Consider the following 18,482-nt stretch of genomic DNA (forward strand, 5'->3'; position numbering starts at 1 on the left):
ACAATTTGCCAAGATACAAAATGGACTCCGCTAACGAGTTCTTTTTCCACAATTTATTTTGCGACTCCGACGATTCCTCGTCCAATGAGGAGGAGCAGATCTTGACTGCCGTGTTGGTCCATCACCACCTTAATAGCCAGCGGCCATTGTTCCGTGGCTCCATCCCAGGGCACCTTCCTGCGTTGAATCACAACCGAGAGAGCGGTCATTTCCTTCTTTGGAAGGACTACTTTGACTCAACCAACCCGTTGTTCAACCATCAGAAATTTCGGCGGCGTTTTCGTATGAGTAGGCATCTTTTCAACCGTATTATAGAGGGAGTAGTTGGATACGATGACTCCTTCGAGTGCAGAGAGGATGCCATTGGGAATATTGGCTTCTCATCTTATCAGAAATGCACTGCAGCCATCCGGATGCTTGCATACGGAGTGCCCGGTGATCTCATTGATGGGTACATCCGTATGAGCGAGTCTACATGTCTAGACTTCATGTACAAGATCTGCAAGGTTGTGATTGTTGTGTTTGGCCCTGAGTACTTGAGAGAGCCGACTGCTGAAGATACATCCCGCTTATTGGCGATGAATGCCAGTAGAGCCTTCCCAGAGATGCTTGGCAGCATAGACTGCATGCACTGGGAGTGGAAGAACTGCCCTTCTGCTTGGCCAGGATAGTATAAGTGCCATGTCAGAGCTTGCACTGTCATACTTGAGGCTGTGGCCTCACAAGATCTCTGGATCTGGCACTCTTTCTTTGGCATAGTTGGATCACACAATGATATCAACGTACTTCATCGCTCGCTGGTGTTCGCTAGGTTTGCCGAAGGCAAACAGCCCACCGATCAATGTTAACATCAACGGCCACAACTACGACAAATGATACTACCTAGGTGACAGTATCTATCCTCATGGACCACTATTGTGAAGACAATCCCCAACCCTATCGGAGAGAAGAGGAAAGATTTGCCCAAGAGCAAGAGAGTGCTAGGAAGGACATCGAGCGTGCCTTTGGTGTTTTGTAATCTCGATGGAGTGTCGTTTGGTATCCTGCTAGGAGTTGAAGCACGAAGAAGCCGTGGGAGGTGATGACTGCTTGTGTGGTCATGCACAATATGATCGTAGAAGATGAGCACCCGGAACGTATCTACGACTAAGGGTTTCAGTTTCAGGGCGAGAATGTTGTGCATGAGCATGGAGGAGCGGCAACGTTTGAACAGTTCATCCAATTTCATCATGACATGCGTTATTGAGAAACTCACATGCAGCTGCAAAATGATTTGGTTGAGCATATCTGGACTCATGTTGGTAACGGATAGATGTATCTTTTTTATCCGACTTTCAAAACTAGGTGAGACTATTTTATTTTTACCCGGCTTGTAAAACTATACTTAATTTAATTGTTTGTGAAACTATGCTATTTATTTGGTTATGAAAGTATATGTTTGCTTGTGAAATAATGCAAAAATGTGTGCATATTTATTGAAAAAGGACGGCCAACCGGCCACGCTGATAAATATGGATCGGCGCGTTGGACGCAGTGCCGACCCAAATTTTAAACAGGACGGACGTCGAGCGGGCGGCCGACCCAAATGGACGAAATACGGACAGTAGCGCCGTTTGGTTGGATCGGCGCGTTGGAGTTGCTCTAATCTCTTGGGGCTACGTGAAGATTCTATACATTCCGGATTAACTTTCCTATGGACAATCTGATCGCTCGATCCATTTCCCTGATGAAATTGCTGTGGAGATCACACCAAATCAGCCGTGCCGGAATTGCCGAATTATGCAAGATCGCAAGACCTCAGATTAAGCGCACATATGAGGTGCGATGCGTCCGCAGTTACCAAATCAGTCATGGGAATAGGAGGAGGATATATATTACAAAATTCACGTGTATTGTAGTGTCTAGGTGCAGTTATTACGTGCTCCACGTACTACAAACACTTATCTTTTCTCACGGGCAAAGGAAAACATCGTTGTTCCTGGGGCCACTATCAACTACGGGGCATCGATTGCCCACAGCTTGGGCTGGAGTACATTTCACCTTCATCGCTAGACACCTGGGCGCCGGTTTTACCACTCGTGGTCCGAAGCCAAGATAATTTCAGACTAGAAGAATCTGTGACGCACTTGCATCACTTTTGACCCAACCAATGAAGCTGACACGCACGGGCACGGTCACAAACCACAAACAGCGCATGCATGCTTTCCCCAGCTCCGCGGAGCAATGAGATGAGATGATGCACGCACCTGCCGACCACCATACAAAGTTAACCCGGCCTCGGCTAGCTGGAACAAAAGTTACGTCAACCAGTCAGGGCTTCCCATGGCAGTACTTAGCTGATTCTGCATGTTAATTTCTACTCTCTCCGTTTCAAAATAGATAACATCTAGTACAAAGTTGAGTCATCTATTTTAAAACGAAGGGAGTATGTTTTAATCCTTCTTTGCAGTTATAGAATATTGTTGTAGTCAAGGCTAGTCAGTCAGGGAGACAAAATTGCATCTGCACACCTTCAGCCAAACAAAGGCGAAAGCAGGGAGGCGCACAATGATGCCCATTTCTTTCCACGATTGATGTCATGCATGATACTTTTTAGCGAATGAATCTTTTAGAATCAATGGCACTTAGTACATTTCAAATATGCTTTGAATATTCCCTTTTATTTGCAGCATATGCAGTTTCTCAGAAATACACGCAGAGTATCGTCGAGGAGTAAGTCATCAAGATCCATTTGAAACTGGGGATCAAGTGTGTGCTAAAATAGCCACACATTCACATCAATGTAGACTTTTCATTTGTCTAAACGGTGCTAAGATTTTACCTTAACATGTCTCACCCAGTTCTGAGTGCGATCATTTTACATCTTCTCGTGCGAAAAATCCTTATCATTTTGCATTGCCATGTAAGAAGAAATAACTAATTATATGTCAAAGCAACCACGACAGGGTCCCTTTCATATGTCCGGATGAAGTTTCATGAAACATAACACTAAACCATATTGTGGGGAGGTACCTTAATAGTTAATTCCCATCAAAATGCCGCATGCTCATGCGGTCGACACATAATATAGCTGGAACGAGCTATGCTCCGTCACCATAAACATATGTATCTATACCAATATAAAACCGCCCCTTTGGGCAGATCCAACTAATCTCGGCCATTAAACCAAGTCACTCATGGTGTGCGCTCAACATATTTAACGTGCAACTAATACCATACTAAATATCAGCATCAACGGTAATATATAATTAATTCATAAAGAATATCCTACCTAATGCGTGCAATTAGTATCATACCAAAAATCTAAGTCAAGAATAATCACATAATTAGTCCATAAATAGTATCCTACCTAATATATGCGACAATTAACATACTACCTAATATCAACGTGCATTCACATTTACTATTACTTTAAAAGGAAGGAGTAAGGATTAGGTGGTCATGTCATCAGAGCGCTTTGTATCTATCATGTAGCACTTCCTCCACTTAGTTCCTGAGTCATTCGTACCAATTAGTCTTGTGTAGATTCTCTTTGTATGCACTAGTAGACAGAAAAGCATGTCTATTTGGATGGCATTCAGTAAGGTTCTCCAATTGTGCAGTATACATAATTCAAATTTTGTTGGGGATGATAAAGTAGACTACCATTCATAGAAACATTATTATTATTATTTTCATAGATCAACTTTTCTTTTCAAAATTCATGGCAAATAGATACATATCATATATCTATGATGATTCTTTTGTTTCCATATTAGCATGATTTTCTAGGTTGCCAAATTACCTGCATTGTCTGATACTTTTTCATGGCACCACCTAAAGTTAGAGTAGTTCTACTGCACTTGTCAGCATGTCCTTTTTCATTGATTACAATTGTTTGTTGGTAGCTTATTAAGCAGGCCACTTGGTTGTTCACCATGTACTGAAGTGACATGTTACATGGCTGGTTTTATCTGCAAGTGTGTATAGTGGACCAAAATAAAGTTACCAATATAGATGGGACATTGACATGTAGCAAACATATCTACTTTTTCGAGCACTTTTGTTATGTTTTTGTCCTCTAACATGTATGGTTTTCCAAATGCGTAGTCATATGGTTATGTTTCGTGTGGTGGAATCAACCCACAAGGACTCAAGTTCTAAACCTAGTATTGTTGCTCGCATTTTCCAGACTATTTCAGACTTTTCGCCGATGTTCGCTCTATGGAAGGAGACGTTTATATCGACTACAAGACGTGTGTGTGGTGACTTCCTTAATGTCAAAAAGTTGTGCCCGTTCAGAGGTCTTCAAAGGGGTAGGGTGTGTGTGCGTTCATTCATAAATATGAGTGCATATGTGTGTTGTGAGCATCTATGAATCTGAAGTGAACATTTTTCGCCTGGTCGTTTTAGGCTGGTCATAGTGGGAGTAACTTATACTAGTGTCATGCATCTGACACTAGTCTAAGTTACTACCTTCATAATGCAAAGTAATATAGTAGTAGTGTCATAGGTGGTTTGATTTAATAGCTTTTAGACTCATCTTATTTTGGAAAGCACTACGTTACATTAACATATTATGTTACCACTATTCATTAACTACTTGCCACATAAGCAAAAAATTCTCGAAGTGCGCTATGTTACTACTTAAGTTACTCCCACTATGACTAGCCTTATCAACAATTTGCTACTCCCTCCGTCCGAAAATACTTGTCATCAAAATAGATAAAAAGAGATGTATGTAGAACTAAAACACGTCTAGATGTATCCCCTTTTATACATTTTGATGACAAGTATTTCCGGACGGAGGGAGTATATGTTAGACCTAGATTAATGGACCTGTACAAACGAGACATCCAGTGCGTTTTACATGTGGCAAAGAGTGGGTAATTTTGCCAAAAGAATATTAGGTGGTGTCCACAAATTCTATGGCGTGGAGGAATCAACATGGTGGGCAGTACAAAAATTTAAAAGTTATGTGTTGTTTGTCGCATAGATGGATTATCTAGTGACACACTAAGGTTCCGTATTACCAATTGTGCGCGGTGAAAGGCATCGCATCCTACTACTCCCTCGGTCCCAAAATAAGTGACTCAACTTTGTACTTACTAAATTTAGTACAAAGTTGAGCCACTTTTTTTTAGAGGGAAATGCCATCATGGCGGTTTATAATTCATGTGAAAATAGGGATACATAATTTGTGATTACATCGAGCAGAAAGTCTGGAGTCTCGTTCTGCCACACAATAGTTCGTGAGGGCTCCGACTTAGTAGCCAAAAGATCAGCCGCCATATTGGCTTCCCTAGGGCAATGACAGAACCTAACAGAGATAAAATTACGACACAAGAAAGTACACTCCTCATAGATGGCTGCAGCTGGGCCTAAGAAATTGCCTCCGTCTTGCATTATCTGGATGACCTCCATACAATCCGCCCTGATCTCCACCTTGTTGCAGCCGATGGTGTTTGCCAGAACCAGCCCATCCTTGTGAAGGAAATATGCCCTAGAGGCAATAATAAAGTTATTATTTATTTCCTTATATCATGATAAATATTTATTATTCATGCTAGAATTGTATTAACCGGAAACATAATACATGTGTGAATACATAGACAAACATAGTGTCACTAGTATGCCTCTACTTGACTAGCTTGTTTATCAAAGATGGTTATGTTTCCTAGCCATGGACAAAAGAGTTGTCATTTGATTAACGGGATCACATCATTAGGAGAATGATGTGATTGACTTGACCCATTCCGTTAGCTTAGCACTTGATCGTTTAGTATGTTGCGGTTGCTTTCTTCATGACTTATACATGTTCCTGTAACTATGAGATTATGCAACTCCCGTTTACCGGAGGAACACTTTGGGTGCTACCAAACGTCACAACGTAACTGGGTGATTATAAAGGAGTACTACAGGTGTCTCCAAAGGTACATGTTGAGTTGGTGTATTTCGAGATTAGGTTTTGTCACTCCGATTGTCGGAGAGGTATCTCTGGGCCCTCTCGGTAATGCACATCACTATAAGCCTTGCAAGCAATGTAACCAATGAGTTGGTTACGGGATGATGCATTACGTAACGAGTAAAGAGACTTGCCAGTAACGAGATTGAACTAGGTATTGGATACCGACGATTGAATCTCGGGCAAGTAACATACCGATGACAAAGGGAACAACGTATGTTGTTATGCGGTTTGACCGATAAAGATCTTCGTAGAATATGTGGGAGCCAATATGGGCATCCAGGTCCCGCTATTGGTTATTGACCGGAAACGTGTTTCGGTCATGTCTACATAGTTCTCGAACCCGTAGGGTCCGCACGCTTAAGGTTTCGTTGATAGTTTTATTATGAGTTTATGAGTTTTGATGTACCGAAAGAGTTCGGAGTCCCGGATGAGATCGGGGACATGACGAGGAGTCTCGAAATGGTCGAGACGTAAAGATCATATATTGGACGACTATATTCGGACTTCGGAAAGGTTCCGAGTGATTCGGGTATCTTTCGGAGTACCGGAGAGTTACGGGAATTCTTATTGGGCCTCATTGGGCCATACGGGAAAGGAGAGAAAGGGCCAAAAGGGTGGCCGCACCCCTCCCCTTGGACTAGTCTGAATTGGACTAGGGAGGGGGGGCGCCCCCTTCCTTCCTTCTCCTTCTCTCTTCCCTTTCCTTCTCTCCTACTCCTACTACATGGAAGGGTTCCTAGTTCTACTAGGAAAGGGGGAATCCTACTCCCGGTGGGAGTAGGACTCCCCTAGGGCGCGCCATAGAGAGGGCTGGCCCTCCCCCTCCTCCACTCCTTTATATACGGGGGCAGGGGGCACCCCATAGACACACAAGTTGATCTACGGATCGTTCCTTAGCCGTGTGCGGTGCCCCCCTCCACCATATTCCACCTCGGTCATATCGTCGCGGAGTTTAGGCGAAGCCCTGCGCCGGTAGAACATCATCATCGTCACCACGCCGTCGTGCTGACGGAACTCATCCCCGAAGCTTTGCTGGATCGGAGCCCGGGGATCGTCATCGAGCTGAACGTGTGCTGAACTCGGAGGTGCCGTACGTTCGGTGCTTGGATAGGTCGGATCGTGAAGACGTACGACTACATCAACTGCGTTGTGATAACGCTTCCGCTTACGGTCTACGAGGGTACGTGGACAATACTCTCCCCTCTCGTTGCTATGCCATCACCATGATCTTGCGTGTGCGTAGGAATTATTTTGAAATTACTACGTTCCCAACAGTGGCATCCGAGCCTAGGTTTTATGGTTTGATGTTATATGCACGAGTAGAACACAAGTGAGTTGTGGGCGATATAAGTCATACTGCTTACCAGCATGTCATACTTTGGTTCGGCGGTATTGTTGGATGAAGCGGCCCAGACCGACATTACGCGTACACTTATGCGAGACTGGTTTTACCGCCATGCTTTGCACACAGGTGACTAGCGGGTGTCAGTTTCTCCAACTTTAGTTAAACCGAGTGTGGCTACGCCCGGTCCTTGCGAAGGTTAAAACAGCACCAACTTGACAAACTATCGTTGTGGTTTTGATGCGTAGGTGAGATTGGTTCTTGCTTAAGCCCGTAGCAGCCACGTAAAACTTGCAACAACAAAGTAGAGAACGTCTAACTTGTTTTTGCAGGGCATGTTGTGATGTGATATGGTCAAGACGTGAGTAGATATAAGTTGTTGTATGAGATGATCATGTTTTTTGTTGAAGTTATCGGCAACTGGCAGAAGCCCTATGGAGGTCTCTTTGTTGCATAAGATGCAAGTGCCAAATAATTGCTTTACTTTATCGCTATACGATAGCAATGGTTGCAAGAGCAATAGTTGGTGAGACAACCATGTGATGACACATTGATATAGATCAAGATGATGAAGATCATGGTGTCGTGCCGGTGACGATAGAGATCATGACAGTACTTTTGAGATGGAGATCAAAGGCGCAAGATGATCATGGCCATATCATGTCACATATTTTGATTGCATATGATGTTTATCTATTATACATCTTATTCTTGCTTTGATTGACGGTAGCATTTTAAGATGATCTCTCACTAATTATCAAGAATTGTTCTCCCTGAGTATGCACCGTTGCCAAAGTTCGTCGTGCCCAGACACCACGTGATGATCGGGTGTGATAAACTCTACGTCCATCTACAATGGGTGCAAACCAGTTTTGCACACGCGGAATACTCAGGTTAAACTTGACGAGCCTAGCATATGCAGATATGGCCTCGGAGCACAGAGACCGAAAGGTAGAGCGTGAATCATATAGTAGATATGATCAACATAGTGATGTTCACCATTGAAAACTACTCCATCTCACGTGATGATCGGTTATGGTTTAGTTGATTTGGATCACGTGATCACTTAGATGACTAGAGAGATGCCTGTCTAAGTGGGAGTTCTTAAGTAATATGATTAATTGAACTTAAATTTATCATGAACTTAGTCCTAGTAGTATTTTGCAAATTATGTTGTAAGATCAATAGCTTGCGTTGTTGCTTTCATATGTTTATTTTGATATGTTCCTAGAGAAAATTGTATTGAAAAATGTTAGTAGCAATGATGCGGATTCGATCCGTGAACTGAGGTTTATCCTCATTGCTGCACAGAAGAATTATATCCTTAATGCACCGCTAGGTGACAGACCTATTGCAGGAGCAGATGCAGAAGTTATGAACGTCTGGCTAGCTCAAAATGATGACTACTTGATAGTTTAGTGCACCATGCTTAATGGCTTAGAATCGGGACTTCAAAGACGTTTTGAACGTCATGGACCATATGAGATGTTCCAGGAGTTGAAGTTAATATTTCCAGCAAATACCCGAGTTGAGAGATATGAAGTCTCCAACAAGTTCTATAGCTAAAAGATGGAGGAGAATCGCTCAACTAGTGAGCATGTGCTCAGACTGTCTGGGTACTTCAATCGCTTGAATCAAGTGGGAGTTAATCTTCCAGATAAGATAGTGATTGACAGAATTCTCTAGTCACCATCACTAAGTTACTAGAACTTCATGATGAACTATAGTATGCAAGGGATGACGAAAACGATTCCCGAGCTCTTCGTGATGTTGAAATCAACGAAGGTAGAAATCAAGAAAGAGCATCAAGTGTTGATGATTGACAAGACCACTAGTTTCAAGAGAAGGGCAAAGGGAAAGAAAGGGAACTTCAAGTGGAAAGACAAGAAAGTTGTCACTCCTGTGAAGAAGCCCAAAGCTGGACCATAGCCTGAAACTGAGTGTTGACACTGCAAAGGAAATGGTCACTGGAAGCGGAAATGCCCTGAATATTTGGTGGATAAGAAGGATGGCAAAGTGAACAAGGGTATATTTGATATACAGATTATTGATGTGTGCCTTACTAGTGTTTATAGTAGCCCCTGAGTATTTGATACTTGTTCGGTTGCTAAGATTAGTAACTCGAAACAGGAGTTGCAGAATAAACAGAGACTAGTTGAAGGATAAGTGACGATGAGTGTTGGAAGTAGTTCCAAGATTGATATGATCATCATCGCACACTCCCTATACTTTTGGGATTAGTGTTAAACCTAAATAAATGTTATTTGGCATTTGCGTTGAGCATGAGTATGATTTGATCATGTTTATTGCAATACGATTATTCATTTAAAATCAGAGAATAATTGTTGTTCTGTTTACATGAATAAAACCTTCAATGGTCATACACCCAATGAAAATAGTTTGTTGGATCTCGATGGTAGTGAACACATATTCATAATATTGATGCCAAAAGATGCAAAGTTAATAATGATAGTGCAACTTATTTGTGGCACTGCCGTTTGGGTCATATCGGTGTAAAGCGCATGAAGAAACTCCATAAAGATGGATTTTTGGATTCACTTGGTTATGAATCATTTGATGCTTGCGAACCGTGCCTTTTGGGCAAGATGACTAAAACTCCGTTCTTCGGAACAATGGAACGAGCTACCGACTTGTTGGAAATAACACATACCAATGTATGCGATCCAATGAGTGTTGATGCTCGTGGCAAGTATCGTTATTTTCTGACCTTCACAAGATGGTTTGAGCAGATATGGGTATATCTACTTGATGAAACATAAGTCTGAAATAGTTGAAAAGTTCAAAGAATTTCAGAGTGAAGTGGAAAAATCATCGTAACAAGAAAATAAAGTTTCCGCGATCTGATCGCGGAGACGAATATTTGAGTTACGAGTTTGGTCTTCAATTAAAACAATGTGGAATAGTTTCAAAGCTCACACCACCTGGAACACCACAACATTATGGTGTGTCCGAAAGTCGTAACCGCACTTTATTGGATATGGTGCGATCTATGATGTCTCTTACTGATTTACCACTATTGTTTTGGGGTTATGCATTAGAGACAGCTGCATTCACGTTAAAAGGGCTATATCTAAATCCGTTGAGATGACACCGTATGAACTATGGTTTAGCAGTAAACCTAAGCTGTCGTTTCTTAAAGTTTGGAGATGCGATGCTTGTGTGAAAAAGTTTCATCCTGATAAGCTCAAACCCAGATCGGAGAAGTGTGTCTTCATAGAATACCCAAAGGAAACTGTTGGGTACACCTTCTATCACAGATCCGAAGGCAAGATATTCGTTGCTAAAAATGGATCCTTTCTAGAGAAGGAGTTTCTCTCGAAAGAAGTGAGTGAGAAAAAAGTAGAACTTGATGAGGTAACTGTACCTTCTCCCGAATTGGAAAATTGTTCATCACTGAAATCAGTTCCAGTGATTTCTACACCGATTAGTGAGGAAGCTAATGATGATGATCATGAAACTTCAGATCAAGTTACTACAGAACCTCGTAGGTCTTCCAGAGTATGGTCCGCATCAGAGTGGTACGATAATCCTGTTCTGGAAGTCATGTTACTAGACCATGATGAACCTACGAACTATGAGGAAGCGATGATGAGCCCAGATTCCGCGAAATGGCTTGAGGCCATAAAATCTGAGATACGATCCATGTACGAGAACAAAGTATGGACTTTGATTGACTTGCTCGATGATCAGCATGCCATGTTAAATAAATGGATCTTCAAGAGGAAGACGGACACTGATAGTAGTGTTACTATCCACTAAGCTCGACTTGTTGCAAAAGGTTTTCAACAAGTTCAAGGGGTTGAATACGATGAGATTTCCTCACTCGTATCGATGCTTAAGTCTGTCCGAATCATGTTAGCAATTGCCACATTTTATGAAATCTGGCAAATGGATGTCAAAACTGCATTCCTTAATGGATTTATTAAAGAAGAGTTGTATATGATGCAACCAAAAGGTTTTGTCAATCCTAAAGATGCTAACAAAGTGTGCAAGCTCCAGCAATCCATTTATGGACTGGTGCAAGCCTCTCGGAGTTGGAATATACGCTTTGATGAGTTGATCAAAGCATATGGTTTTATACAGACTTTTTGAGAAGCCTGTATTTACAAGAAAGTGAGTGGGAGCTCTGTAGCATTTCTGATACTATATGTAGATGACATATTGTTGAACAGAAATGATATAGATTTTCTGGATAGCATAAAGGGATAATTGAATAAAAGTTTTTCAATGAAAGACCTCGGTGAAGCTGTTTACACATTGAGCATCAAGATCTATATAGATAGATCAAGACGCTTGATAAGATTTTTTTCAATGAGTACATACCTTGATAAGTTTTGAAATAGTTAAAAATAGAACAGTCAAAGAAGGAGTTCTTGCCTGTGATGCAAAAGTGTGAAGTTGAGTAAGACTCAAGACCCGACCATGGTAGAAAATAGAAAGAAAATGAAAAGTCATTCCCTATGCCTCAGTCATAGGTTCTATAAAGTATGCTATGCTGTGAACCAGACCTATTGTATACCTTGCTCTGAGTTTGACAAAGGAAATACAATTTTGATCTAAGAGTAGATCACTGGACAGCGGTCAAGAATATCCTTAGTAAGGACTAAGGAAATGTTTCTCGATTATGGAGGTGATAAAAGAGCCCGTCGTAAAAAGTTACAACGATGCAAACTTTTGCACCAATTCAGATGACTCTATGTCTCAATCTGGATACATATTGAAAGTGGGATCAATTAGCTAAAGTAGCTCCGTGCATAGCATTGTGGACATAGAATATTTGCAAAATACATACGGCTCTGAATATGACAGACCCGTTGACTAAACTTCTCTCACAAGCAAAACATGATCATACCTTAGTACTCTTTAGGTGTTAATCACATAGCGATGTGAACAAACCCTTTGGGTGTTGATCACATGATGATGTGAACTATGGGTATTAATCACATACAGATGTGAATATTGGTGTTAAATCACATGGCGATGTGAACTAGATTATTGACTCTAGTGCAAGTGGGAGACTGAAGGAAATATGCCCTAGAGGCAATAATAAAGTTATTATTTATTTCCTTATATCATGATAAATGTTTATTATTCATGCTAGAATTGTATTAACCGGAAACATAATACATGTGTGAATACATAGACATACATAGTGTCACTAGTATGCCTCTACTTGACTAGCTTGTTTATCAAAGATGGTTATGTTTCCTAGCCATGGACAAAAGAGTTGTCATTTGATTAACGGGATCACATCATTAGGAGAATGATGTGATTGACTTGACCCATTCCGTTAGCTTAGCACTTGATCGTTTAGTATGTTGCTGTTGCTTTCTTCATGACTTATACATGTTCCTGTAACTATGAGATTATGCAACTCCCGTTTACCGGAGGAACACTTTGGGTGCTACCAAACGTCACAACATAACTGGGTGATTATAAAGGAGTACTACAGGTGTCTCCAAAGGTACATGTTGAGTTGGCGTATTTCGAGATTAGGTTTTGTCACTCCGATTGTCGGAGAGGTATCTCTGGGCCCTCTCGGTAATGCACATCACTATAAGCCTTGCAAGCAATGTAACCAATGAGTTGGTTACGGGATGATGCATTACGTAACGAGTAAAGAGACTTGCCAGTAACGAGATTGAACTAGGTATTGGATACCGACGATCGAATCTCGGGCAAGTAACATACCGATGACAAAGGGAACAACGTATGTTGTTATGCGGTTTGACCGATAAAGATCTTCGTAGAATATGTGGGAGCCAATATGGGCATCCAGGTCCCGCTATTGGTTATTGACCGGAAACGTGTTTCGGTCATGTCTACATAGTTCTCGAACCCGTAGGGTCTGCACGCTTAAGGTTTCGTTGATAGTTTTATTATGAGTTTATGAGTTTTGATGTACCGAAAGAGTTCGGAGTCCCATATGAGATCGGGGACATGACGAGGAGTCTCGAAATGGTCGATACGTAAAGATCGATATATTGGACGACTATATTCAGACTTCGGAAAGGTTCCGAGTGATTCGGGTATTTTTCGGAGTACCGGAGAGTTACGGGAATTCGTATTGGACCTCATTGGGCCATACGGGAAAGGAGAGAAAGGGCCAAAAGGGTGGCCGCACCCCTCCCCTTGGACTAGTCTGAATTGGACTAGGGAGGGGGGGGCCCTTCCTTCCTTCTCCTTCTCTCTTCCCTTTCCTTCTCTCCTACTCCTACTACATGGAAGGGTTCCTAGTTCTACTAGGAAAGGGGGAATCCTACTCCCGGTGGGAGTAGGACTCCCCTAGGGCGCGCCATAGAGAGAGCCGGCCCTCCCCCTCCTCCACTCCTTTATATACGGGGGCAGGGGGCACCCCATAGACACACAAGTTGATCTACGGATCGTTCCTTAGCCGTGTGCGGTGCCCCCCTCCACCATATTCCACCTCGGTCATATCATCGCGGAGTTTAGGCGAAGCCCTGCGCCGGTAGAACATCATCATCGTCACCACGCCGTCGTGCTGACGGAACTCATCCCCGAAGCTTTGCTGGATCGGAGCCCGGGGATCATCATCGAGCTGAACGTGTGCTGAACTCGGAGGTGCCGTACGTTTGGTGCTTGGATCGGTCGGATCGTGAAGACGTACGACTACATCAACCGCGTTGTGCTAACGCTTCCGCTTACGGTCTATGAGGGTACGTGGACAATACTCTCCCCTCTCGTTGCTATGCCATCACCATGATCTTGCGTGTGCGTAGGAATTTTTTTGAAATTACTACGTTCCCCAACACCTTGAGGCCCCGTGCCTCGGCTGTCGCTGCATCTTGGACAAACGGGATGTTTCTCGTGGATGCCGCAATGAAAGATCCTGTATAGTCCCGTATGATGGCTCTGGTCCCGCCGGTACCACTGTCAGCATCAAAAGAGGCGTCGATATTGAGGCTAACAAATCCCTCTGTTGGTCTCGTCCATCCATGTCTTCGTATCCTGCCCGCACCATGCTTTCTTGCCCTCAAAAAGTTTTTGGTCAAGGTAACAATGGCCTGGGCCGATCTTCCAGGTTCTTGGATGGGCTCACCATGGGTGAATCTTCGTCGTTCCCACCATATGTACCAAACCGCCACAGCCACCAGCTCCTTCATAGGCACACCCGGGAGTGACAGAACCGCAACGCTTGGCATTAGCAGGAGGTCACCAAGGACCGAAGATCCCTCCATCTCAGTTTCGCACAACTCGCTTACAGTGTGGAGCAAGCCCAATTTTGCCCAAATCTCTTGCACTCTGTTGCATCTGAAAAGAGAATGACGAATACTCTCACAATCCGTGGCACATATCGGGCAGTCGGAGATTGTTATCATATGTCGATTGGCTAGGACTCCCCGACAAGGGATTGCACCATACAAAGCTCTCCAAACATGCACCTTGATCTTTGCCGGTATTTGAAGTTTCCAAAGAGTGCGCCAAACTGGACTAGTACTTGAAGACAATATGTTATTTGTTTGTCTCAACTTTCGTCCATGTTGATGATTCCACTCCATGTGATATGCCGTCTTAACCGAGAAAAACCCCGTTTTGTTGTAGTGCCATGATACAAAATCCTCCATCATTCCTATAGAAAGAGGAATATTCAAGATCCTATTGGCATCAATAGGCCATAACACATGTCGGATCAGTTCTTCATCCCAACATCTATTCTCCATATCAATAATCTCAGAAACTTTTGTGAGAACAATATTACCTCTTCGGGTCATCACCTTCCTGCTTGGGCTGCTAGGGACCCAAGGATCATCCCAAATATTTATTTGTGTACCATCGCCAACTCTCCAAATGTGACCCTTCTTGAAAGTCTGAATACCTCTCCATAGACTTTGCCAAGTGAAAGAACTACCTTTTTTAAGAGTGCAGTTTAGTAGATCACCATCCGGGAAATATTTTGCTCTCAAGACTCTCGCACATAGTGATTCTGGTTCTGCAAGCAGTCGCCAGCATTATTTCGCTAGGAGGGCCAGGTTAAAGCAATGCACATCTCTGAAACCCATTCCACCCATGCTCTTAGGTACACACATCTTCCACCATGCAAACCAGTGCATGTGCTTCTTCACATCCTCATCTCCCCACCAAAACTGAGACATAGCAGAAGTTATTGCGTTGCAAATCTGTTTTGGGAGTTTGAACACAAGCATGGCATAGGATGGGATGGCTTGAATAACAGCCTTCAGCAACACTTCTTTCCCCCCAAAAGAAAGCATCCTCTCCTTCCAGCCTCTCATCCTGGCCAAAATCCGATCCACAATATGTTGAAAACAATCAGTTCGGTCCAAACCAACAATTGGTGGCAGTCCCAAGTACTTATCTGATATGGCCTCCACCATTATATTCAGAATAGAGCACACCTCTGCTCGGACCTCCGCAGGGGTACATGGGCTGAAGAAAATACTCGATTTTGCCTCGCTCACAAGTTGGCCAGAGGCAGTATAGTAATCGTCAAGAGCCCGGAGAAGGCTTGTAGCATTAGTGGCATCTGCACGCATTAGAATAAGGGAGTCATCTGCGAACAGGAGATGCGAGACTGCCGGGGCTTCTTTACAGACTCGCACCCCCAATAAGTTTCCAACCTCCTCCTCATGAATGAGCAAACTTGAGAGGCCTTCCGCACAGAGTAAAAATAAGTAAGGCGATAACGGGTCTCCTTGTCGAAGGCCTCTAGAAGGAAAGAAAAATTCAGTCAGAGAGTTATTGATTCGGACTTGGTACTTCACTGACCGAACGCACTCCATGATGAGTGCAACCCATTCTGATGCAAAGCCCATCTTCAGCATAATCCTCTCAAGGAACACCCACTCGACCCTATCGTAGGCCTTGTGCATGTCTAGCTTCACCGCACATGTTCCAAACTTCCCCGTTCTCTTCCTCTTAATAGCATGGTAAGACTCAAAAGCAACTAAGAAGTTGTCAGTAATCAAGCGCCCGGGAACAAAAGCACTTTGATTTGGTGAAATAATCTCTGGTAACATATATTTGAGTCTATTAGATAGCAGTTTTCAGATCACCTTATAGACCACGTTACACAGACTAATTGGACGGAATTGTGTAATGACTTCCAGATTTTCCACCTTTGGAATAAGAACAATTGTGGTGTTATTCCATCCCTTTGGTATCTTTCTATTAATCACTGCCATCAACACCTCATCGATCAAGTCCTCACCAATGATATGCCAGAATCTCTTATAAAAAACCGCATGTAGACCATCAGGTCCCAGTACCTTCAAGTCCCCTATATTATACATAGCCCTTTTCACTTCCTCTCTAGTGTAGGGTTTCATCAGCTCAACATTCATCTCTGGCGAGACTCTCGCCTTGACCTTGTCCAATACAGCTTGGTCTGGGTCATGTACTTCTGAAGAAAAGAGTCCCTCAAAATAACTTGCCACATGACTCTTTAGGAGATCCTCCTCCTCGATCCAGTCTCCTGCCTCTCCCTTCAGCTTTTTAATAAAGTTTTTCTTACGTCTTCCAGTAGCAGCTCTATGGAAGAAGTCCGTGTTTTGATCACCACGGCATAGCCAATCAGCGTGGCCTCTCTGCATCCAATATATCTCCTCCTGTTCGAGTAGGTTTTCAATCTGCAAGTGTAATTCATGCTGTCGCGCAACTGCCTCATCCGTTAGCGGTCCCGACAGAACATCGTTCAGCTCTTTCTGTAGTTTCCTCAACCTAGTCCTGGGACCTTTGAGTGTTTCTTTATCCCATGTATGCAACGCAGCATGTATGTCATCTATAACCTGCGAGTATGGCCCAGTTCCACTCGCTTTGGCTCGGTCCCAAGTAGTTTGAACAATAACCTCAACGTCCTCCTCGGCAAGCCATCTTGCTTCAAATTTTCTTGGCCCTGTCGGGCCCCTTGGTTGCAGACCTTGCTGGAACTCAGTGTCAATCAAAATTGGTCGGTGATCCGACTTGTTAAAAGGCTCGTTGGACACACCATAAGATGGAAACAAGTCTGCCCACGTGCCACTCGAGACAGCCCTGTCCAAGCGCTCTCTTATGCGTCCTCTTCGCCAAGTGAAAATATCTCCAGAGTAACCAAGATCATCAAGCTCGCAGTCACTTAATGCACTGCTAAAGGCCTGCATACAGTGTTGGGGGCGTGCAGCCCCCCTTCTTTCTCATGAGCATGCAGTATTTCATTGAAGTCACCTGCTACTAGCCAGGGCAAATCTGCCATTGTGCAAAGAGCACGCATGTACTCCCAGGACATGTGTTTCCGATCGCTGCTTGGTTCACCGTAGAACCCTGTGAACCGCCAGCCCTCCGGTGTTGTCTCCTTTACTCGAATATCAATGAAATTTGCATGAGTTTCCTAGGAAGAGACTCCCAGGTTAGTGTGCCAAAACATGATCAGACCTCCACTTCTACCATCGCTTTCCGAAACTTCCATCTCATCAAACCCTAATCTCCTCTTCAGTTTTCCTGCCTTAGCCTTATCCAGATGTGTTTCAGACAGGAACAACACATCCGGTTTTATTCGCTCTTGGACCCCCAAGAGCGCTCGAACTGCCGCAGGTTTACGCATCCCGCGGCAGTTCCACACGAGGAGTTTCATTGTGACCGGTCGAGCCCCTTCTCGGAGCTCGTCGATAAATTGTGGCTGGTATCCATCACAGCTGAGTTCTCCTTCTTCGATCTCTTAGAATCGTGCGAGGACGTGTCGCCCTCCTCCCCATCTACTTTCCCTGTGTTCAAACCCGCCTGCGAGTGAACTACCATAGCAGTTAACATATCAACCTGGGGCTCCAGTGCTGAAAGCCCCTCCCTTGCCGCAGCCGGATCTGTGTTCTTGTCATCGAAAGCAAGCCTTTTCCTGCCAGGAGGTTTGGCCCCAGCGCCCTTCCCCCGCTTATAGGTTTTGTAGGGCTGGTACGAGTGTCGTGCAGATCATCGTCATCCGAGCTATTGGTTCTCCCCCTACCACCCATCGTTCCCCTGTCCTTCTTCCATCCCTGCGACCCTTGCCATGTTTGCCTTCTCTCCCCTGGTCGTGGTGCAAGTATGAATTCGCCCCACTCCATAGTCCTCGGATCATGCTTCCCATTACCATGCTCAAGATAGGTGTGGCCCATATGACCGCACACATAGCAGAATACCGGCATCTTCTCATAGAGGACCGAGTAGTAAACCTTCTTCTTATCT

Source organism: Triticum dicoccoides, chromosome 2B, assembly GCF_002162155.2.
Source record: "Triticum dicoccoides isolate Atlit2015 ecotype Zavitan chromosome 2B, WEW_v2.0, whole genome shotgun sequence".
In the NCBI taxonomy this organism is placed as follows: domain Eukaryota; kingdom Viridiplantae; phylum Streptophyta; class Magnoliopsida; order Poales; family Poaceae; genus Triticum; species Triticum dicoccoides.